General features: G+C 42.2%; 1 long non-coding RNA gene across 2 annotated transcripts; it reads left to right on the top strand.

The window, feature by feature from the left end:
* The first annotated feature begins 266 nt into the window (after positions 1-266).
* Positions 267-25,036, top strand: LOC118897354. 2 transcript variants are annotated; one of them, XR_005020405.1, is made up of 4 exons: positions 267-456; positions 3,908-4,008; positions 11,853-11,940; positions 24,275-25,036. It is a non-coding gene; the product is annotated as an uncharacterized LOC118897354 (long non-coding RNA). The 2 variants fall into 2 exon arrangements; XR_005020406.1 differs by lacking the exon at positions 267-456 and adding an exon at positions 2,049-2,090.
* The last annotated feature ends 269 nt before the right edge of the window (positions 25,037-25,305 follow it).

The following is a 25,305-nucleotide window of genomic DNA, read 5'->3' as shown; positions in this document are numbered from 1 at the left end:
GGACTCCTCTTTCAATTTGCTTTTAAACTGTTTTCCTGCACATGGACAAAGAGGTTCCTCCCCAGGACTTTTCCATTCCGGGAAGCAGACTGTGGAGTGCTCGGGCCACAGAAGTGAAGCAAACGCACGCAAGGTGTGGTCACTACGCGCCAAGGGAGAAACCGGGAAACCACTCGGGGCGCAGCCGGGCCGCGACGCCCCTTGCCCCGGAAGCCGCGTTCTGACGTCACCACGCGGCAGCGTCCCTGCAGGACCTCAACGGAGCCTATTGTATCACGGGACACGCATGGCTACACTCTGGTCTTAGAGCGTTGGTGCGGACTTTCGCTCGGTGCTCTATGCACCTGTTTCTCCCGCCTGCTCAAACTTCTTTCCTATTTATGAAGAGGGGGGCGTCCCCATCTCCCGGAAGCAAGGAGATGCGAGAGGACGGCGCCAGTTTAGGTGCAGCTAAAGGTAATGGAAGCTGATCCGGAGCCTGAGACCCATCAGAGGCTCACGTGACGGTCTAAGGGCTACCACTGCCTACTAAGGTTCCCCGCCACCGAGGGATCACGTGACAGATGGCTGGCTCAGCTGTCACGTGATGCCGCGTCGCGCGCGACTTTGCGCTGGAGAGTGCTAGTTCTGGACTGTGTGTCTGCCTCCGCGGCGGCTTTGGTCCCCTTCCTTTGCTGCATGCGCAACACACGACTGCCTCCTGCGTTGTCCCCCGAGCCACACTTCCACCATTTCTTCCTCTCGGGTCCAGAGCTGTGTGTCCGCTTGTCTGCCCCTCTTGGGCTCTGAGGGAGAAGGTGATGGGGGAACCGGAGGTCAGGGGTGTCGGGACAAGAGGTCTTCGCCAGCATCTGCTGAGACTGTCGTGATCGCCATGCTGAGCGTTGGGGAAGAGTGCCACAGGCCAGCGGCGGTCCCGGGGATTCTGTCTTGTGTAACGTGCTCTCGAGAGAGCTGGAGTGAGGAGCGTGCGTCCTAGTGACTCATGATGCGGCCACGTCACCGTCACCTTCTCTCTCCCTTGGGACTTCCTGGGAGTGAGCCGGTGTCCTAGGAGCTTATTCTCATCCTTAGGAGAATCATCGTCTCCCTCTCCTCCGCTAAGGGGTTTCGGGCCTTACACGACTTTTTTCTGGATTTCTGACCATTAGCCTCTACATCCCCCGAGGCTTAACTCTAAGCTGACCTCCCACCAGTACTGGACCTGCGCCATGGCCCTCATGGATATATAAAGTATAACTATAAATTGACCTGGATTTTTTAGATTTTTAGCTCCCCAGTTCAAAACATACCTTCCTTGTCCTTGATTTCCATCCCTACACCATGGTAGTAGGACTAATCCACCATTACAGTCCACCACTACCGTCTGTAGACACTTATACTGCTGGACGTGGCATCTCCCATCCGCTCCTCTTATGATATTTGACATAATATTATCTGGCTACTGTATCGAAACAAATGCTTCCAAAATCTCAAAAGTATTTTCCTCTGGTTATTAGGTGTACTGTTTTATTAAAACTTTTTTTTTCTTTGTACTACCTTGGTATTACCAAACAATTCAAACCTGAATCTTACAAGAACAGTATTTTTTATTATTAGTAAGAAGACTATTTTAAAGTGAAGTTGTCTCTGCACCAGACATGCAACAGCGAAATTCCTGTTTTAGCAAATAAAGATGAGGCTGTCTGATCATTTCAAATGTCATGAAAAAGTAATACTTTTAAATGCTTAAAAATAAAACAAATAGTTGCCTGTTTGTCTTTTAAGTTTAGCTTGTTGAAAACACTTTTATGAACCAGTCTAGCACATTGTGAAATGTTTTTATTGAATGAATGAATGACTCCTCTATGTCAGGTTTAAAGATAAAGTATATGATTTATCTGTACAGTGCACATGTTGGTAGCCTTGTGTTAATGCTCTTGGTAGGTCTGCAGTTCAAAACAATGTTCTTTCACTCTGAACCATGGAATAAAGCATTCAGTGCACTTCTTATCACATTATCAGGAGTTGTTATAAATGGATCTGCTTTTTCTTCATAGTTAAGCAAACTTAATTCTAAGGAATTACTCTCAAAACTTCTGCTACTAAAGGTAAGAGTTTCAGTGATTTTTAAAAATTCAATCTATTTTTAACCTGTTTGGTAAAATGTTTTATAGTCATGTGATTCAAATATTGAAATGTAAAAAAGTATATAGTGAAAAATCTGTTTCACATCCTTGCAACCTATTTGCTCTGTTCCAAATGCACCCTATCCCAAAGACAACTAGTTGGAAGGAAATACAAATACACTTATTTTCTTTCTTTTTTTGACACAAATAGTAAACTATTTTATACAATGTTCTGTATCCTGGTTTGTTTTTGTTTGTTTTTTGTTTTTTGTTTTGGCTGCTTTGGGTCTTTGTTGCTGCGTGCGTGCTTTCTCTAGTTGCGGTGAGTGGGGGCTGCTCTTCGCTGCAGTGCGCGGGCTTCTCATTGCGGTGGCTTCTCTTGTTGTGGAGCATGGGCCCTAGGCGTGCGGGCTTCAGTAGTTGTGGCATGTGGGCTCAGTAGTTGTGGTGCATGGGCTTAGTTGCTCCGTGGCATGTGGAATCTTCCCGGACCAGGGCTCGAACCCATGTCCCCTGCATTGGCAGGCAGATCCTTAACCACTGCACCACCAGGGAAGTCCCTGTATCCTGCTTTTTTCATTTAAAAACATTTTTGTTTTCCATATGAGTATATAGTATTATCCTTTTTTTGTAGAGTTGCATAGTATTCCATGGTACATATATCCTATAATATTTTTTTTTTACCAGTTTCCTATTGATGGGCATTTGGGATCTTTCCAGTCTTCTGCCTATTATGAATAATGCTGTAATGAAAAATAAACTGTTTTGTAATTGTGCAAGTGTATGATGATATAAATTTGTAGAAGTTAGTTTCTGTGTCAAAAGTTATATGCATTTGAGATGTTGATAGACAAGTGTCAAACTGCCTTCTGTAAGGATTGTACTAATTTAACTTCTGTAAGCATTGTACTAATTTAACTTACACGAGCAATGAATATATATTCCCCATAAACTCATCAACAAAATATTAGCATACTTATTTTTTTTAATAAATTTATTTATTTATTTATTTTTGGCTGCATTGGGTCTTTGTTGTTGGGTCTTCGTTGCTGCACACGGGCTTTCTCTAGTTGCGGTGAGTGGGGGCTACTCTTGGTTGCAGCGTGTGGGCTTCTCATTGCGGTGGCTTCTCTTGTTGCAGAGCTCGGGCTCTAGGCATGCAGGCTTCGGTAGTTGTGGCACGCGGGCTCAGTAGTTGTGGCTCATGGGCTTAGTTGCTCCACGGCATGTGGGATCTTCCCAGACCAGGGCTCGAACCTGTGTCCCCTGCATTGGCAGGCAGATTCTCAACCACTGCACCACCAGGGAAGTCCCTAGCATATTTTTTTGTCTTTGACGATTTGATAAGATTGTCATTGTATCACATAATAGCTTTAATTTTCATTTCTGTTAGGAGATGAGCATCTTATATTTAGGAGCCATTTATATTTTCTTTTCTGGGAACATATTGCAAATCCTTGCTCGCTTTCCTATTGGTTTGTTTTATTCATTAGTTTTTAATATACATTTTACGTCATATTAAAAGGACTTGCAGCAGGGATAAATGTCACTATGGTTAGGAAAATTTGAAAGGAAAGTTTTCTGCCTGGGTTAATTCATTTGCTGTGATGGAGCATATTTCACTCTGGGCTTCTGTCAGACATGGAAAAAAAAGGGGGGCGGGGAGGTATTTGGCAAAAGGAAACAAACAAATGAGAGAGAAACAGAACCTTAGTGGGTTCTAAAAATTCTAGAAGAACTGTAAAGCTTAGGGAAAAAAGATATCATTATCCTGATTTTATTTGTTTTGTTTCCCCTAGAACCAGAGAAGTTGGTAGGGAAATGGAAAGACAAAAGTTCTGATGATTTGCCCTTAATTTCACCAAGTTAAGTCAACTTCAAGAGTCCTCTTGTCAGAAAGGTAAGAACTGTATCCCCCAAATCAACACAATGTATCTAAAAGGTTCATTCTTGCTTAGACTGCTGAAAAGCATCTCTAACAAGTCAGCTAAAGTACAAATACTTACCTATCTGGTATTTAATTCTACTGAAAATGGACACCAGAAATCCTCTTTCTTTTTATTTTTTTATTTTTATTTTTTTTAATTTTTATTTATTTATTTATTTATGGCTGTGTTGGGTCTTCGCCTCTGTGCGAGGGCTTTCTCTAGTTGCGGCAAGTGGGGACCACTCTTCATCGTGGTGCGCGGGCCTCTCACCATCGCGGCCTCTCTTGTTGCGGAGCACAGGCTCCAGACGCGCAGGCTCAGTAATTGTGGCTCACGGGCCTAGTTGCTCCACGGCATGTGGGATCTTCCCAGACCAGGGCTCGAACCCGTGTCCCCTGCATTGGCAGGCAGATTCTCAACCACTGCGCCACCAGGGAAGCCCCTCTTTCTTTTTAATAAATTAAATTAATAAGATAAATAAAACAATACAAATTGAGTACCTTTGGAAGCATTGTTAATATAAAAGGTCCAAAAATAAAGCTAAATTTCTCCAGTAATAAGCAAGTGGTTAATTATAGCTTGATACGTCATCAGTTAGAAACCTCAAGAAGAAAAAAATACTTAGAAATTTACATGATGGTGTAGGGACATATTAAGAACCCGAGAATTAGTATGAACATTATTTTAAGTTGAAGACTTTTGACAATCAATGGGAAAGAATGCATTTGACAATCAATGGGAAAGACTTTTGACAATCAATGCAGAAAGAAGCATTCTTAGAGCTTCCCTTATTTGACTAAAAGCAGAAACTTCTGGGAAATAAGGCTGCCAAAAATTCCCTCTTCATCGTGGGTCTACTCCCAGGAGAGAGACCAAGAGTAAACCGCTATAAATCCCTCTTCCAGGGGTTTCATGGCCATAAAGAAGAAGGAAAGACCACTCACACCAGCATAAACAAACATTATCACAAACTTTCTTCCCCATTTGTTCTTCTAAAAACCCATTTGTCTTCCCTAAAGAAACCTATTAGTTCTTCCCATAGAAGCCGGTTCTCCCCAGTCCCTTTTCCCTACTAAGTTAGGTATATAAGCTACCTCCTTAGTTAGCTCCAGATACATATGAATAAACCTTTTACTCTTGGTAACGGTCTTTTGTCAGTTTAATTATCAGGTCCCCCTTCTGAATTTAAGAGGTTGGAGGAAAAGTTTTTCCTCCCCAGCAGTGGTCAAAGGGACAGCAGTTTTTTCCGTGAGAAAAAGACAAATAAAATGGGTGGTGAGGGGAACCTCAAACATTTTCCAAAAAGAAGAAATCCAAATGGATTTCTTTGGATAAAATAAATTGTAAAAAGCCATTCAATCTCATAAGTATCCAGAAAAATGCAAGTTTAAATCACCCCTCTGGTTGACAAATATTAAGAATCTGACAATAACCAACACTGGCATGTATGATGAGCAACAGAAGCAAACACTGCTGGAGAAAGTGTAAATAGATGCAACAACTTTCCAAACAGTTTCATGTTGTCTAGAAAATTGAAGATCCAGATAACCTATGACCTAGCACATTCACTCCCAGCTAAACATTGAGCATCTCTCAACAATTTGTTAGAAATATAAATTTATGGGCCCCACTGCAGACCTTCTGAACCAGACTCTGCATCTTAACAAAATCCACAAGTGATACATAAGCACCTGTACTCCGGGCTATATGGACGAGAATGTCCCTGAGAGCCCCAAATAGAAACAATCCCGTTATCTGTGAACATGAGAAGAGTGTGCTATATTCATACAATAGAAAGCCGTTTATCAATGAATAGGAACAAATTACAGGTAAATGCAACGTGGATAAATATCACAATGTTGAGGGAAAGAGGCAAAGCACAAATAAAATAGAGTGTAAATCTACGTACGTAACCCTCAATAACGGTCAAAACCAAAGTGCACTGCTAGGCATGCACACTGAGGTAATGATACTGAAAAGGGGGAGGGGGGGAAAGTAAAGCAGGAAAGTGATTCCTAAGGAAATCAGAGTGGAATTTACCTCTGGAGGAGAGAGGGTTGTGATCTTAGAGGGAGGGTGGCAGTTGTGGGGTTATTACAAAACTAGTATAGTTGTGGATAGTGTTTAAGGAGTTTTGTTTTATGATTATTTCTTTTTTTTTGTTTTATGATTATTTAAATTGTGTAATGTTCTATGTAGTTTTCAGTATGTGTGTTATATTTCATATTAGATAAGTAAATGCTATAGACTCATTTCCAATTAGGAAGAAATCAGCTACGTTAACACACGCAAAACTACAGATTGAACTTCTTCCAACCAACACATAGATAGATGAGAAAAGCAAGAAGCAGGAAATAACAGCAAAGTAAATTGGTTCTGGATAGAGAAAAACCAAGGTCTTCCAGTTTCTATTCTACTAAAAATAAGGTCTTTTTTCCCCCAGTAAAGCTATCTCTATCTCTGTTGTCCATGAGGGAAGTTTAGGCACACAGCCCCAGGCCCGAGGAGTGGGTGTGCTCTGGCGGTGGAGGTGGAGGGAAGCAGGGGAGTTGCAGGAACTTGGGAGGAGGCTGTAGGCCATTCGAGGTGGAGGAGAGGTGGAGGCAAGGGAGGGAGGGCATGGCACTCAGAGATCAAAGAAGTGGGCTGTACCCCACAGAGCCAGCCTGCCCCTCTTCTTCCTGCCTACCTCTTCACCTTTGACCCAGAACCCTCACAGGAATAGCAGTTCTGGAGCTCTTTTTCTGGGTCAAACAGTGCGTGGAGGGAAAGGGCGTTCCATATTAGAACTCATTGTCAAAGGAACATACCCCAAATTGAGCATTAAGGAGGATTTAGCCACTAGGGCACCTACACAGGAAGTTAGGTCAGGTGAAAAATCCCCAAGAAGAAAACAGTCAACTCAGGCTGAGCTTCCTGTAGCACTTAACAGTGAGGCCTGACATTCACAGAGTGGCCTTGAAGCCTGTCATTATTATGGCCTTGTTGTGGGTTGGTGCATGTATTATTTTAGTCTAGAGAAAGTTCCTTTCTATAAAAAAGTAGAATATACAAGATAATGAAGTCCCAAGTTGTTGAAAATAAGCCTCACTTGAAAGAAAAAAAAAAAAAAAAGAACAGAAATTCCTAAGGATGTGTCCAAACATTAACAGAAGATAACAGGAGCTGAGGACTCTTTTGATTCATGGTCACTTCAGAATACAACTCACTGTTAAGAAGGCTGGGTTTAAAATTACAATCAGGGCTCTAAGAAAGTAGGCAAAAGGCAGAGGGAAATGAATTTAAGATGGACTTTGAGAAAGAACTAGTGAAGAAATCTGAAAAATGTTACAAGTTTCTGAGAAGATAAAACATAAATCAGTACAATTTTCAGAAACAGAAAGGGTCATTAATTGTCTTAGTCCATTCGGGCTGCCATAACAAAATGTCACAGACTGGCTAGCTTATAAACAACAGAACTTTATTTCTCACTGTTCTGGAGGTTGGGAAGTCCAAGATCAAGGCGCCAGCATGGTTGCCTGGTTCATAGCTGTGCCTTCTTGCTATGTCCTCACATAGTTGAAGTGGTAGGCAAACCCTCTGGGGTCTCTTTTATAAGAGCATTAATCTTCCACCCTTGATGAGGGCTTTACCCTCATGACCTAAGCACCTCCCAAAGGCTCCCCATCCTAATACCATCACATTAGGCACTGGGATTTCAAAATATAAATTTTGGGGAGGGGGACATAAACATTCAGACCATAGTATTTTTTTTTAATAAATTCATTTTATTTTATTTACTTTTGGCTGCAGTGGGTCTTCATTGCTGCACTGGACTTTCTCTAGTTGCGGCGAGCGGGGGCTACTCTTTGTTGCGGTGCACGGGCTTCTCATTGCGGTGGCTTCTCTTGTTGTGGAGCACGGGCTCTAGGCACGTGGGTTTCAGTAGTTGTGGCACACGGGCTTAGTTGCTCTGTGGCATGTGGGATCTTCCTGGACCAGGGATCGAACCCGTGTCCCCTGCATTGGTAGGCGGATTCTTAACCACTGCACCACCAGGGAAGTCCCAGACCACAGTATTAATGAAGCAAAAATCATTAAAGAGACCATCAGTGTGAGCTCTGTCAAGTGCTGGGGGAAAAAATTTAGACTTTGGAAAATGGAGCAGTTGCTATACAAAGTAGAGAACCAGGATGAGCTAGCCACATTGAGCTGAGTAAAACTGCTGAATGTACATAAGAGGTCTCCAAAAGAGAAGGACAAATCTGTTGATTACAAAGAGAATGCCACTTGATATGACTTTGTTTGTGCTGTGGTACCAAAAGTGTGCCTGCCAGAAATTGTACCTTACTCTGACATTTATGTTGCTGTCTTATTTCCCCTATGACTGCAGTGGTCTGAAGGGTAGAGGGTTGACCTTATCCAAATATACTTTCTCATCTCCCACCCTCAGCACCAAGCTGAGGTAAGTACCAAGTTGTACACTGTAAATACTTAATAAATACTTTAAGGCATGAATGAAAGAAAAATAGGCAGAGAGTAGAGAGGTTTTTTTTTTAAAAACAGAAAAAGAACAAGCTAAAAAAAACTTACTTGCTGTTATAAAGAACAACATAATGAGTTCTTGAGAATTGATTCAAGAAGATTCCCTACTACCCCTGCACCACCCTCTCAATCACCACAAGGATGAAATCACTTTGTGTTTATTATTTTAAAAGGAAAATAAAATATAATAGAGGGAAATGCTTGCAGGTTAGTTTTTTGTTGGGTTTCTCTTTTTTTAATTTAATCTTCTCTAGCAGCCTCTACAGATGCTTTCTTTTCTAGGTTAGTAACTATTGTCCTGATGGAGGCAAGTGGGAGGGTCCCTGGGGAAGTGGGATCCACTGGGTAAGAAAGACACTCGGAAAAGACTTGGCTTGGGTTTTGTCAGGAGGGGAAAACAAAAGTGGGCCATTGACCCAGACAATCTTGTCTGAAAGCTGCCATCTAGTGTTCATTTCTGAGAATATGCCCTGACATACTAATCCTGTGGTTCTCTATCTGAAGGACAGTTTTTATTGATGTTTTATCATTATGCACCAGATTTTAAGATAATTTGGTTACCAAAAGAAATACAATACGAAAAGAATTGTGTTTCTCATCTGTTTAACTGCATACATGTAATACTGCCAAAACAAAACTTTGGATAAATATTTCTAAAAGAAACGATCCCCTACTGAACTGATGTAATAGCAATTAAAAAATAAAAATAATATGCAGGTTATCTTCTCCATCCTATTGTTAGTAATTGTTACCAGTAGTTTTTATTGCAGAGAGGGCAAGGAGAGAAGAACCACTTATTGTGTATCATCAGTGTGCCCAACTCTACAAACATTGTCTCATGTAAGTCTTAAAACAGTCCTCTGAGTACTTTTCCCCTCACCTTTATTGAGGTATAATTAACAATTAAAACTTGAGTTAAGGGGAATTCCCTGGCAGTCCAGTGGTTAGGACTCTGCACTTTCACTGCCAAGGCCCCGGGTTCGATCCCTGGTCTGGGAACTAAGATCCCACAAGCCACACAGCGCAGCCAAAACAAAAAACAAAACTTGAGTTAAATTTTTCTAACACCATTTTACAGATGAGAAATTGAAGTGAAGTAACTGGGCTTTATATCAAAGAGCAAGCTGGGTAAAGAACCCACATATGTGATACTCACAGGCCATGCACTTTCATCTAAAGCACAGTGCCTAGTAAACTTTTTGAAATTCAGGGGAAGGCTTGCAACTCCACGTTTACTGCTTTCATAAACTGTTAGAAGGCCTAATCAACTTCGTTTGGAAATCACTGCATGAAAGGGAAACCCAACCCTCCACATTGGTCTGCAGGGCCACTTCCTTAAAACAAATTGTACTCTTGAGACCTGAACCAAAATACTCAAAATTCTAAGTTAAAAACACTAGGGTGGGTAATTCCCTGGCGGTCCAGTGGTTGAGACTCGGTGCTTTCACTGCTGAGGGCCCGGGTTTGATCCCTGGTCAGGGAACAAAGATCCCACAAGCTGTGCGGTGTGACCAAATAAATTAATAAATAAATAACAGTGCAGAGTAATGATTTAAAAAAAAAAACAACAACCAGGGACTTCCCTGCGGTCCAGTGGTTAAGACTTCATCTTCCCATGTAGGGGGTGCAGGCTCAATCCCTGGTCGGGGAGCTAAGATCCCACATGCCTCGTGGCCAAAAAACCAAAACATAAAACAGAAGCAATATTGTAACAAATTCAATAAAAACTTTAAAAATGGTCCACATCAAAAAAAAAAAAAAAGAACCTTGGGACTTACCTGGTGGTGCAGTGGTTAAGAATCCACTTGCCAGGACAGGAATAAAGATGCAGACTAGAGAATGGACTTGAGGACACGGGGAGAGGGAAGGATAAGCTGGGACGAAGTGAGAGAGTAGTATTGACATATATACACTACCAAATGTAAAATAGGTAGCTAGTGGGAAGCAGCCACATAGCACAGGGAGATCAGCTCCGTGCTTTGTGACCACCTAGAGGGGTGGGCTAGGGAGGGTGGGAGGGAGACGCCAGAGGGAGGGAATATGGGGATATATGTATACATATAGCTGATTCACTTTGTTATACAGCAGAAACTAACACAACATTGTAAAGCAATTATACTCCAGTAAAGATGTTAAAAAAAAAAAAAGAATCCACCTGCCAATGCAGGGGACACGGGTTCGATCCCTGGTCTGGGAAGATCCCACATGCCACAGAGCAACTAAGCCCGTGTGCCACAACTACTGAGCCTGTGCTCTAGAGCTCGAGTGCCACAGCTACTGAAGCCCGCATGCCTAGAGCCTGTGCTCCACAACAAGAGAAGCCACCGCAATGAGAAGCCCATGCACCGCAATGGAGAGTAGACCCCGCTCACCGCAACTAGAGAAAGCCCGCATGCAGCAAAGACCCAATGCAGCCAAAAATTAATTAATTTTTTTAAATCTTAAAAAAAAAAACCACTAGGGTAGTTTTATTCTTGAGTTTTACTAGAGCAAATTCTTAAAATATATGAGGTATTTTAGTTACACTCTAACTTTACTACGTTTCAACTGAAACTTCATGTTTTACATTACATTTATTTAAACTTCTAGCTATTCCATATTATATCAGGAATCCAAATTCTTGCATGGAATCAATCAAATAAGCTATGCCCTCAACTCCCAATTTTGTGTATAAATCGTATTCATCACAATAGAGAAACACGCACAGTTAATTTTTTAAATTAAGGCAAAATATTAAATTTCCTTGGTTCAGGGACTTCCCTGGTGGCTAAGACTCCAAGCTCCCAATGCAGGGGCCCTGGGTGCGATCCTTGGTCAGGGAACTAGATTCCACATGCCGCAACTAAGAGTTCGCATGCTGCAACTAAAGATCCTGCAGGCCGCAATGAAGATCCCACGTGCCACAATTAAGACCTGGCACAGCCAAATAAATAATTAAATATATTTTTTAAATACTTTACAAAAAAATTTCCTTGGTAATGTATTTAATCACCTTTTGAAGTTTGACAAGTATTTTAACACAAAATTCCCTAGCTTGGAATAAATATTTTAGAGCACCAATATGATTCATTAATGAAACATTTATCAGAGAAAAGAGGACTCATTGATTTGACACCCATCTGTCTAGATCCTGAGCTTTTGTTCTTAGGCAAGATTATTTTTCTTTGCTCCTGACAACAATTCTATAAAGTCTGTAATAATTGTGTGATATTCAGGCAAACTAGTGTTGCAAATAACCCTAAATTTTAGGGGGCTCAACACCATAAAGTTTTATTTATTGTTCACATTATAGTCTAACACGGATCGGTGGGGTCTTGCTCCATGCATTTACTCAAGGAACCTGGCTTCTTCTGCCTAGTGCTCTACCACCTTCAAGGCAGGTAAGATCTTTTTTTTTAAATTAATTAATTAATTAATTAATTAATAGCTGCGTTGGGTCTTTGTTGCTGCGCGCGGGCTTTCTCTAGTTGCGGCGAGCAGGGGCTACTCTTCGTTGCAGTGCGTGGGCTTCTCATTGCGGTGGCTTCTCTTGTTGTGGAGCACGGGCTCTAGGCACCTGGGCTTCAGTAGTTGTGGCACGTGGGCTCAGTAGTTGTGGCTCGCAGGCTCAGTAGTTGTGGCTCGCAGGCTCAGTAGTTGTGGCACACAGGCCTAGTTGCTCCGCGGCCTGTGGGATCCTCCCGGACCAGGGCTCAAACCTATGTCCCTTGCATTGGCAGGCGGATTCCTAACCACTGTGCCACCAGGGAAGTCCCCACACATTTATTTTTAATTTAACAAGCTATGATACATTTGTAGCATTCCACATTCTTTTTTAGAGGGGAAAATTATATTATGTACTTTACATGTTAAAACAGAGGTGCTTTCAGTTACACGTGTTTAAATTTTAGTATTTATTAAGTGCCTCCAGCTAGACTAAGATTCTTTATTTCAAATTCTGCGATCCCTGGCCTTTAATTTAGGCTTCCTTTGAATAGTGTGAAATTACACTATTATATTTCCCATTACTGAAAAGTTAGAAAGGAGTTAAATTCATTAAAATATATGTGTGGAGAAGTCTTAGGTCCGTTTAATACGAAGATATGTCTTCCTTTGGAGCACATATCTTCTTTTGGCAATTAGCTGGGTACTCTAAATGCATCCTTTCTATGGTATGCCCTCTTAAAGGCTATAGGCTTTTGGTGATAATGCATCAAGTAATTAGTCATATATGTAGACAATTTAGTAGAAGATTCCTGTCATCAAATAGTTCCTGACATCCCCAGAAGAAGGAAACGTGGAGGCTTGTGAGTCAGAACAGGGTGACTTTAACAGCAGCATAAGGGAGTTGCTGAGGTTAATTCGGGCTTTCATTTTTTTCCAATGGCCATGTTTTTACCGTGGTTACATTTGTACTCCATGGTCTGTTGAAAGGATGTGGCCTGCTTAGGGCTTTCATAGGTACCCAACAAGGCAGTATTTACTCTTTGACCTGGGCAAGAGGACCCTGCACTGTAGTGGCCACCACATATCAGAAACATGCTAAACTGCTAAGGCCTATAGGGGAGGGAAAGATTTTCTTTTCCTTCTAGCCATCTTAGGCTCTCTGGCTGGGGCCCTGTATTTAGACTGACAAGACAGACTAAGAGAAAAACAAAGAGTTTATTAACGTAGGCTTCCCTGGTGGCGCAGTGGTTAAGAATCCACCTGCCAATGCAGGGGACACGGGTTCGAGCCCTGGTCTGGGAAGATTCCACATGCCGCAGAGCAACTACGCCCGTGAGCCACAACTACTGAGCCTGCGCTCTAGAGCCCGTGAACCACAACTACTGGAGCCCGTGCCTAGAGCCCGTGCTCCACAACAAGAGAAGCCACCGCAGTGAGAAGCCGGCGCTCCACAACGAAGAATAGCCCCCGCTGGCTGCAACTAGAAAAAGCCCGTGTGTAGCAACGGAGACCCAATGCAGCCATAAATAAATAAATAATAAATTTATTTAAAAAAAAGTTTATTAATGTATGCATCATGCAAACACATGGGAGCAACTCGGAGGTGAGTAACTCAAAAGAGTGGTTAGAACTCGGCCTATATAGCATCTCAAAAAAAGAACAATAAATTTTTAGATAAATGACAAGGCAAAGGAAAAGACTTTTGAGTTTCTAGGGCAGCAAATTGTGGGAAGGCAAATATATGGAGGAACTAATGGAAGGTAAGATGTGTTATGGAGATTCCTCTGGTGCTGTCTCTGGGCTGAAAAAAGCATCTAGAGTTGTCTCCAGTAGTTAACTTTTGTCCTTCCTGGTAGAGAGAAGAGGGGGAACATGTTAATGAATTTACGTCCTGCTTTTAGGCAAATAGGGGGAGAGCAGAAAGCTTTCCTTATATCTGCTTTTTCTCAATTGTCTTCAGCAAAAAATAATCCTGATGCCAAAGTGGCATATTTTGGGGTGGTATGTTCTGCTACCCTTCACGCCCCAGGAGATAAACACCCCAGCATATCTCTAGCTGTGTGTCCTCAAAAGAAAATGACATTGGGTCCAAATGCTAAGAAGCCTCCTCGGTTGTGCATGGCCAACGTCATAGATGGATGTTGCTTCAGAGACTGGAAAGGTTTTGAGTAGCAGAAGCACTTAAGTAGGAGAACGTAACAAATTACTTTGTCAAATCCTTTCAGATAGCATTAATGCAAGGGATTCTTACCTAGCACAGTTACGTAACAGTGTGGAGAATTGATTTCTTGCTTCTCTTTATATTTCAATGAGTAATTCCAGAATTACTCAGGAATTAGGTTATTAGCACAGTATCTGCAACAGCTGTGGCTGAGAAACACTTAAGAATATTAAACAATTCATATTATCTTTAAAGTCCTTTGTATGAATGTCAAGACCTAATATACACAAAATATGATGCTGACTACTAACACTGGCAACTGGATGGACTGTGAACACTAAAATCATATTAGTTTTATTTTTATAACAATATTTAGTAAGATTTAATTACATTTGCCAAAAATTAAGATTGTCTAACTCTTAATAATTTTGACTTAAAATCTTTATATTCTTTAATTATAACACATTTTGCCTTTTAATTTTGGAAGATAATTCGGAAAACTTTAGAAGAAAAATAACTTCTTAAAAATGTGTGAAAATAATTTTAAAAATGTTTACAGTAATTTAATTTACACTTGGGGAAAATATATTAAAATCTATACACTTAGAACACAATTACATTTTACATTTTTAGTCATTTAGGTCAGGGGTTGGCAAGCTTTTTCTGCCAAGCTCTAGACAATAAATAGTATTTTAAACTTTGTGGGTCAGTCTCTAGGACAACTACTCAACTCTGCTGTTATAGCTCAAAACCAGCCACAAACAATACATAAATAAACGGACATAGCTATATTGAAATGAAACTTTATTTACAAAAAGTTGGTAAACCAGATTTGGCCTATGGCTGTAGTTAGCTGACCCCTGATTTAGATTATTACTGTCAATAGAACCTAAGTAATATTAAAGTCTTAATTATAATAACATAATTAGTAATATTGCTTAAATAAGGGCAAGAAAAATTAATATTACAGAATAAAAAAAGTTTATGAGTTATGTGTCTTAATTTTATGAACCTTCCAAACATCAGCAGTCCATCAACAGAACACCTGAACAGGTGCAATATTAAAGAGAATCAGCAAAAACCTGAGAAGGAGCAGGAAGTGAAGTAGGAGAAAACCAATAGAATGGGTGTCCTGGAAGTCAAGAAAGCATGTCAGGGAGAAGAAAGTGATCTTATGGATTGATGGAGGGAAAAATCTAGTGAAATAGCTTTGAGGGATCATGGGAGATGAGTCACCTAGACAGTAATTATAGACAGTTTATCCATGTCAGCATCATTATGTTTATTACTGCTCCTCTAATCACTCATGTCGCTTTGCCTCCTAAGTAGAGTTAAAGCCTGATATTGTACACTGCATTAGGAATATTCCCAACTGTGTGCTAGTGTAGGGCAAATTCAGAAGTTTGGTGTATAAACAATATTTTTGTCTTATAACCATCAATATCACGTTCCTTTTATCCTCACTGCCCCTCAAAACAAAGAAAACATCTGGGACTAGAACCACCGAGGTTTTCAAATAAGCTGAAATTAGAGTTTTGTAGCATTGAAATTGAGTCTTTTCACCAAAGTATAATATAGCTTGAAATAGGAAACATCAATTAAGAGTCTGCCCAAATCAACCGGCCAGCATTAGGATTGGGCTAATCTTCCTTAGCTGAGAACACTATAGAAGAAAGTCCCATTGGGCCTAGCAGTGAGACGCTTTCAGGCAATTAAGAAAATTCAATTTACCTTTGCTGAACGTTTGCACGTTGTGCCATCTGCCTCTGGCAGCAGAGAAGACCTAAATTGCACACCCTGAAGGGTGTTTAAGTACAAAAACAAGGCTGCCTTTGACACAGTGAATGGAACCAGGGTGCACCTGCACTTCCAAATTTCTCAATTTCAGCGCAAGATGGGCTCGGTCCAAGCGTTCCTGTGGAAGTTCCTGTTCAGGTTTCCCATCTGAACGCTCACACCCGCAGGGACATTAGATGCCCACACTGGTGCCTCCAACACATGGCACTTGTGCTCCCTGAAGCTTACAACTCAGTCCTTGCTTAAGGGGCCTAAGCAAGGGCTTTTCAGCCCGCCCAGGACCTTCCCACTTGACAGAGGCTGTAGAGCCGTGAGCCTAAGGGAGTCCCTTCACACGACGCGAGCTCTCGGATCCAGGGCAGCACCGAGGCCACGCCTCTGATGTCCCCGCTCCAGATGGCCCGCGCGCGGGCACGGAAACCTATTTCCAAGGGAGGGCGTTGACTCCGGAGGTCTCTCCCCAAAGGCATCCCGCGGGTAACTGGGCATCAGTTCCTCTTTCCTGCCTGAGTGTCTCCCCGTTCTGTGACGACCAAGTCCCGCTCCAAAGGTGCAAGAAGCTTCCGGGCTGTGGATTTAGCTTCTGTGCTGCGCGGAGCGGACCTGGAAGAACCGGAGTGGCGTAGGCAGTCAGTTGACCCACGTGACTCGCTTGGACCCGGCTTAATGGTGCTCGCATTCCTTGGGTCACGTGAGGCCATGGGCAGTCAGGAGGATCGGCATCCAGCTCTTTCTGCGCGTGCGCTGGCAATCTACTCCCCCACCCCCACCCCTGGAAAAATCTTTCAAATGGCATCCTCAATACTGGTTCACTTTGTCCTGCTACCTTCTTTTCCGAGGTCGGGACACGCAAGCCCAAGTTCTCTTCCTTCCCAGCGCCTGGTGCAGGTGAAGGATCTGGAACCAGGCAGTCAAGAGGTGCGGAGACCGCTGGGACGCGGCAGTTTTCCTTCGTGTTCGCGTATGCTGCAGTGTGCCTGCTGTCACGTTCAGCGAGCTGCGAACACTGCAAGTCGGCCGGGGGATTTTTGTTTTGTTTTTTAACATATTTATTGGAGTATAATTGCTTTACAATGTTGTGTTAGTTTCTGCTGTATAACAAAGTGAATCAGCTATATGTATACATATATCCCCATATCCCCTCCCTCTGGCGTCTCCCTCCCACCCTCCCTATCCAACCCTTCTAGGTGGTAACAAAGCACTGAGCTGATCTCCCTGTGCTATGTGACTGCTTCCCACTAGCTATTTTACATTTGGTAGTGTATATATGTCCATGCCACTCTCTCACTTCCTCCCAGCTTACCCTTCTCCCTCCCCGTGTCCCTAAACAGAATTTTAAGAAGTTAGCCAAGATAAAATGAGAAACTGGTTTAGACTTAGGTCCCAAATTTACAGTTTCAATAATTTAGGAGAATTCCTTGGTAGCCATACTGAGCCTGTTTTCACATTTGTAAAAAGGTGAGGATTAAAAAAACTGATACTGGGGGCTTCCCTGGTGGCGCAGTGGTTGAGAATCTGCCTGCCAATGCAGGGGACACGGGTTTGAACCCTGGTCTGGGAAGATCCCACATGCCGCGGAACAACTGGGCCCATGAGCCACAATTACTGAGCCTGCGCGTCTGGAGCCTGTGCTCCGCAACAAGAGAGGCCACAACAGTGAGAGGCCCGCGCACCGCGATGAAGAGTGGCCCCCGCTTGCCACAACTAGAGAAAGCCCTCGCACAGAAACGAAGACCCAACACATCCATAAATAAATTTAAAAAAAAAAGAAAAAAAAAATAAAAACAAAACTGATACTTCTGGAAACACCTGTCATTCTGATTAGATATTTTTAAAATGTTGACTGAAATTTAAATGGATAAATTATAAAAAGAAGGTGACAAAAAGGCCTATTATCATTTCATTACCCAGATAAACCCTGGTGGCCCACTGATAGGAGAAGGGGCTTCTCTAAGTTTTCTTCATCCTGATTTCTGGACACTCCCTTCTTTAATCTGCTTTTGGAGGCAGGGGGTGACATTTTGGCAAGTTTTTTTTTTTTTAACATCTTTATCGGAGTATGATTTCTTTACAATGGTGTGTTAGTTTCTGCTTTATAACAGAGTGAATCAGTTATACATATACATATATCCCCATATCTCTTCCCTCTGCGTCTCCCTCCCTCCTGCCTGGGTTTTTGATCCCCAAGCTCGCAGTTCTCTGGAGGTCGGGAGTTGAAGGCCGGGCCCAGCGGAGCGTTGGTGCCTGCAGAGGTCGCTTGGTGCCAGACTCAGTCCTGTCCCTCGCCTCTTGGGCCCTTCTTTTTCTGAAACCATGATCCCTAGAGTTAGTTCCTCCAGGATATTCTCCAGACCCTGTGACCAGCTTTTTCATTTTTCCCTCCTGGGGCCAATACTTTCTACCGTGTCTACAGCCAAAATACCTCACCACCAGGAGGACCTTCACCACCAACTGGTCATTTAGGACTCTTCCTCATTCGTGGAAATCCACGGGCCTTTTGCCACTTCTCATTTCTGGTAGGCTATCTCTCAGGCTTAAGGTAGTGCAGGCCTCCCACCTGTAAAAAATGGGTCATCCCTATGGCCCTTAAGACTAATTACACTGACCCCCATCATTTTTTCGACGTTTAACCCTCCAGTTTAGTTTGTTCTTTCCTCATGGTCTTGATTACCAACCCATCTTAGGACCAGAAGAATTCATTCACCTTCACCTTTAAAAGGTGGAGGTTGGTTGGCATCTTTCCTCAGGCTGCGTTGTTAAAACACGTTTCAAAATCAGGTATAACTTTTCCTTTGGTATTTAGGTTTAACAATTTTATGAAACAATATTTTTCTCTTTGAGCTGCCCTGGCATCATGCACTTCTGAACCAAACAATTCATATCTGATCCTTATATCAAAGGAATAGGTTTGGCATTAGCTACAATGGAAGACTACCTCAAAGCCTGTCCTCTTTGAATGCTCTTCCTTGGACTTAAGCAGCTGCTGTGTGGAATCCCAAATAAACCCATATGGAGGAGAACTGAGGCTTCTGGCCAGCAGCCCCAGCTGAGTTTCCAGCTGGCATCTACCAACAACTGTCTGCCTTGAGAGGGAGGTCAGTTGGGCCTTCTTTCTTCCACACCTCGGAGAATGGAGTCATTTTCAAGATGTAGTCTATGAGTGGCGTTTGGGAAAACAGATATTAGTTGGTATGTTGCAGTGAGATGGGAATGAATGACAAGCAAAAGTTGGCAGAAAGGGAAGAAAGTCAATGAGATCCCCATGAAGTGGGCATTCCAGACAGCGAGAGAGGTGGGTGTTCCAAGACTTGTGGGGAATGGAGACCTATTATGATAAAGTGACAGTAAGTACAAATATTGAGCTGAGAAGTACTGGGAAGGAATAAAGAGCAGGTGACTAAAAGTGCGGACTAAATAGAGATGTCTTGTAGCGGAAAGATGGATACCCAATCACCTGTTGTAGGTAATTGGTTTAGAAAGAATTGCTTCATCTAGATACTTGAAGAGCCATCATACAAGAATGGTAGGGCTTCCCTGGTGGCGCAGTGGTTGAGAATCTGCCTGCTAATGCAGGGGACACGGGTTTGAGCCCTGGTCTGGGAAGATCCCACATGCCGCGGAGCAACTAGGCCTGTAAGCCACAGTTACTGAGCCTGCGCGTCTGGAGCTTGTGCTCTGCAACAAGAGAGGCCGCAACAGTGAGAGGCCCGCGCACCGCGATGAAGAGTGGCCCCCGCTCGCCGCAACTAGAGAAAGCCCTCGCACAGACACAAAGACTCAACACAGCTAAAAATAAATAAATTAATTAAAAAAAAAAAAAGAATGATAACAAATTAAATTAAAGAATGGTTAACAACACTATTATTAAATTATACCTTAAAACAAAGGCTGGGAATTCCCTGGTGGTCTGGTGGTTAGGACTCTGCAGTTTCACTGCCGAGGGCCCGGGTTCAGTCCCTGGTTGGGGAACTAAGATCTTGCAAGCCCTGTGGCGCGGCCAAAAATACAAGCAAAAAACAAAGGCTCTTTCATTCTTATATTAAAAAGTGTGCATTTCAAAAGTTTACATCATTCACCAAACAGACTCATTCACTCATGGGTAATTTTTGTATAAATTTCCCCACTAAGAATTGTTGGGTTCTGTTAAGTATACAGCTTGATATATCATCACCCAGAAATCGCAAAGAAGAACACAAGGAAATTTAAAGTCAAAGTGGCAGCAGTTTTTAGGGGATAATTTGGATCATGCTCAGATAGAGCTCTGCAGATATTTTATTGGACTTTTCTTTGCCTATCTAAGAAACTAGTCAAATGAACATGAAATAAACCAAAAAACTTGAGCTTCATAGAACTTCCATCAGCCCAAATAAGTGCATTTATTTAAGATATTATTCTTAGCACTTTACCTCATTAATTAATTTTGGTTTATACAAAATACTCTTCTGAATGTCTACAATGTAGCAGTTATTTCTGAGCATTTCCTCCTGGAAACTCACAGAAATGAACAAGCATATTTTGCATGCTGTAGGACTATTGAGAACAATCGTGGCAAAAATACGATAACATAAAAATAGGTGAGGTAATAATTTCACTATATATGTATATATATCAAATTATTATGTTGTACATAATAATTTATTATGTTATTGTTATGTTGTACACCTTAAACTAAATACAAGATATAATTAAAATACAATGTTGCATGTTAATTATATCTCAGTAAAACTGGGAGAAAAATAGGTTTTGGAGTATAGTTGAAAAACACCAGGAAGATCCTGGAACTAAAAGTCAAAGAATTTTCCCAGCTAGGTGTTTCGTCTGCCTTGGCATAATTACATTGAAAATGTTCTAATATTACCCTCAGTAAATCATATTCCAAGTATATGGGAGCAAATGGTAAATTGGGCTGGAAAGAGTTTCCTTACAGGCAGAGATTTTTACCAAACCAGTTAAAGAGTGTCAAAGAATTCTATTTTTCTGGAAATAATGAAAAGAATCATGATGTGTTGAATTTCAACAGTGACGCTCGAAGGCGTTTAAAAGTTGAATGAACTGGGTTTTTTTTAAATTAATTAATTTGTTTTTATTTTTGGCTGCGTTGGGTCTTTGTTGCTGTGCACGGGCTTCTCACTGCAGTGGCTTCTCTTGTTGCGGAGCACGGGCTCTAGGCGCGCAGACTTCAGTGGTTGTGGCCCACGAGCTCTAGAGCGCAGGCTCAGTAGTTGTGGCGCATGGGCTTAGTTGCTCCGCGGCATGTGGGATCTTCCCGGACCAGGGCTCGAACCCGTGTCCCCTGCATTGGCAGGTGGATTCTTAACCACTGCGCCACCAGGGAAGCCCCCTGAACTGGTTCTTTAACATATTTGTATGTATACTATTGTGGAGTTAATGAAGAGAATCTCCTCGCATAAAGGACGCGGTAGGACTCCCCGAGTCCAGGTTAGACCGCCCGCCGTGCGGTCTCTGACGTCGCGCTTCTGATGTCACCGCTCTGGGGACTCCCGTAGGTCCAGGTCGCCACGCGGACGTGTCTGATTCAGCCCAGTGTGAGGCGCTTCCCGCAGCTCCGTTTAGGTCCGTTCCTCCCTTCTGTTCATCTCACCTGGCCAGGGCTTTCCGGGCCTCAGGGGGCAGGAAATTAGGCAAAGGGGGTCCTTGTTCAGGTGAAGCACGGAGGACGGAATTGGACCGAGGAATGTAACGTAACCCCCCTAGGCCATGGAGGCTCACGCGGCGCCAAGTGTGCGGGGTAAGGCGCTCACTACAGCCGTTGATCGTCAGGTGATTCGCCTTTATGCACCTTTCGTGTACCTCCAAAAAGTCACGTGACACATGGAGACCTCTGGGTTCCAGGGGAATGTTTCTGTAACTGACAGCAGTATGGCGTTTGACACCATAGGCGTTCATTGCCTATACAATGGCCCACTCACCTTTTTAGATGGGGTCCTGACCTGTTCGCCCAGAACATTGCTGTTGGGATGGGAGTGCAGGGTGGAGGCATAGGTGAAGGCCTCCGGACTGCTTCTGAACACTGCTTCTTCACGACGGCTTCTGGAGGCATCACGAGGTGCTCACTTTTGGAGCTTGGGAAGGCAGGGGCCAGTAGGGCAGTTTCCACCAATGTCCTTCATTCCTGTTGTGACTGTCAGTCTGGTGGAGTGAGCTGCCAGCTGAACTTTGCCCCTCCTGCTGTCTAAGACTTTTTCTGCAGTGCTTCCTGTATGTGGTCTTACCCACCACCATCATCTGGTCAGTTTGGCTCACCTCCTCAATTAAGGCTTAAACCCCCTTCCACTTTCTTTTTTACTAGGCACCCTTCAGGCTAATAAAAACAGGTAGGTCCTAATGAAACTTAAAAGCTTTTGCAAAGCAAAGGAAACTACAATCAAGACAAAAAGACAACCCTCAGAATGGGAGAAAATATTTGCAAACAAATCAATGGACAAAGGATTAATCTCCAAAGTATATAAACAGCTTATGTAGCTCAATATTAAAAAAACAAACAACCCAATCCAAAAATGGGCAGAAGACCTAAATAGACATTTCTCCAAAGAAGACATACAGATGGCCAAGAAGCACATGAAAAGCTGCTCAACATCACTAATTATTAGAGAAATGCAAATCAAAACTACAATGAGGTATATCACCTCACACCAATTAGAATGGGCATCATCAGAAAATCTACAAACAACAAATGCTGGAGAGGGTGTGGAGAAAAGGAAACCCTTTTGCACTGTTGGTGGGAATGTAAATTGATACAGCCACTATGGAGAACAGTATGGAGGTTCCTTAAAAAACTAAAAATAGAATTACCATATGACCCAGCAATCCCACTACTGGGCATATACCCAGAGAAAACCATAATTCAAAAAGACACATGCACGGGGCTTCCCTGGTGGTGGAGTGGTTAAGAATCCGCCTGCCAATGCAGGGGACATGGGTTCGAGCCCTGGTCCAGGGAGATCCCACATGCCACGGAGCAGCTGAGCCCGTGCGCCACAACTACTGAGCCTGCGCTCTAGAGCCCATAAGCCACAACTACTGAAGCTCATGTGCCTAGAGCCCGTGCTCCGCAACAAGAGAAGCCACCCTGATGAGAAGACTGCGCACCACAACGAAGAGTAGCCCCTGCTCGCCACAACTAGAGAAAGCCCACGCATGGCAACGAAGACCCAATGCAGCCAAAAATAAATAAATAAATAAAAATAAATTTTTTAAAATTATTAAAAAAAAAGACACATGCACCCCAATGTTCATTGCAGCACTATTTACAATAGCCAGGTCATGGAAGCAACCTGAATGCCCATCAACAAGACAAATGGATAAAGAAGATGTGGTACATATATACAATGGAATATTACTCAGCCATAAAAAGGAATGAAATTGGGTCATTTGTAGAGACGTGGATGGATCTAGAGCCTGTCATTCAGAGTGAAGTAAGTCAGGAAGAGAAAAACGAATATCATATATTAACGCATATATGTGGAACCTAGAAAAATGGTACAGGTGAACTGGTTTGCTGGGCAGAAATAGAGACACAGATGTAGAGAACAAACGTATGGACACCAAGGGGGGAAAGCGGCAGGGGGTGGGGGTGGGGGTGTGATGAATTGGGAGATTGGGATTGACATGTATACACTGATGTGTATAAAATGGATGACTAATAAGAACCTGCTGTATAAAAAATAAATAAAATTCAAAAATTTAAAAAAAAACCTTTTTGATATTTTTAACAAACTTCCTAAATATCAGAATCTGAATAAAGCTTTTTAGTCTCCACCTGACTCTGAGATACTTCGAAAGAACGTCTCTGAGACATCTCAGAGAGAGATGTCAAACTAATTTTATTTGGTGTGTTAAATTACTTCAAAAACATTGTCAAGTGATTGGAGATGAACCTTAGGTTATGGTGTATGGATAAATGTCATTTATATAGATATTCCAAAATTTATATGGAATCCCTAACATCTGATATGTCCTGATATGTTATCAATCATAACACTAGTTATTCTAAAATGTTATATCCAAGTTTCCTGCTAATTACATTGTACTCAAATCTTTAACCATGCTATTTTAAGTTTTGTCCTGATGCTTTTACAAAATGAAGATTTTCAAGAAGACTGATAAAAAGGAACTTTTAAAGAAATCTGTTTCTGATAGCCTTTAGATAATATCACTGGACTGGGTAACATATGACAAAACTATTGAGAAACCTGATTATTTCATCCAGATGAATGGGAATTAATTTCATGAAACTGAATAAAGTGGTAAATATGATTTGTAACTTTATGACTTTGGGAAATATACTGGCTTTAATCTTTGTTTTTCAGAAAAACCTTCTCTCTTATGCGATGACCTACAACAAGTTGATAAAGTATGCCTTTGTAAACAAAGACGAAACATTTATCTTTTTCTCTCTACCTGATCCTGCCAGAATTTGTTGTCTCCAGCTGGCTCTCCTGTGGATTTGATATTTATGTCAATCATTGTTTTAATTTGTGCTTTATTTCCAAATTGTTTGTGCTTTGTGTCTCCCTGCTGCACTATGTCAATGTTACTAGGTGCATTACTTATATCCTGTTTTATAAAATTGTTGCCTCTTGCAGTACCCAGTGTGTAACCAGGCCTCCAACAAAACTCCTGTGGCTAAACATCTTAAGGAAATAGATCACTTTTATAACATACAATAATTGTAATAATATGATCTAGGTATGGGAAGAAGCAGCAAAGGAAAATGTCTCCTGGATCATAATTAGAAGATCCAGAGAACCTTTAATTATCAATAGGGCCTAATCCAAAAAATAGCACCTGGAGTGGCACATCAAGAATCTTTGCCTGACCTGGGATGAGCCTTCCAGCACCGTGGGACAAAATTTGATCGTGAAACGTCTCCCAAATATTGGTTAGATTCCTGACCAGGAGGAGAAGATCAGTCATCTGCAATTGCAGCCCTCCAACGTGAGCTAATAAACCCTGAGGAAATTCAGGAAGGTGAAGAATACCTGCCATCTAGCAGCCATCAGACTGCAGCCACTCCCTGTGGTGAGCCCTGAGGACACTCAGGATGTGAAAATACAGGATACAGGCCCCAGATAGCCGTGGTGCATATCAAAGAAATGATTTCAGTGAGCCCAGACTCTTGCATCTTCCCATACATAGAAAAACACTAAATTCCTTAACTTGAGATGCGGCCTCCTGGGCTTGAAGCCCTCAAAATTCCTGATAACTCTCAACTTTTAGGTTGTGAATATTTTTACATCTACAGGTGTAAAGTAGACACTTCCAAAGTGGAACAAAAGACAAATCTCAACATTTGGAACACTGACGCCGATGGCAGACACTCTCAGAAAGATCCATCTGA

This window comes from Balaenoptera musculus, chromosome 6, assembly GCF_009873245.2.
Source record: "Balaenoptera musculus isolate JJ_BM4_2016_0621 chromosome 6, mBalMus1.pri.v3, whole genome shotgun sequence".
Classification (NCBI taxonomy): domain Eukaryota; kingdom Metazoa; phylum Chordata; class Mammalia; order Artiodactyla; family Balaenopteridae; genus Balaenoptera; species Balaenoptera musculus.
Note: the sequence above shows the minus strand (reverse complement) of the source record. Positions and strands in the feature narration are given on the sequence as shown.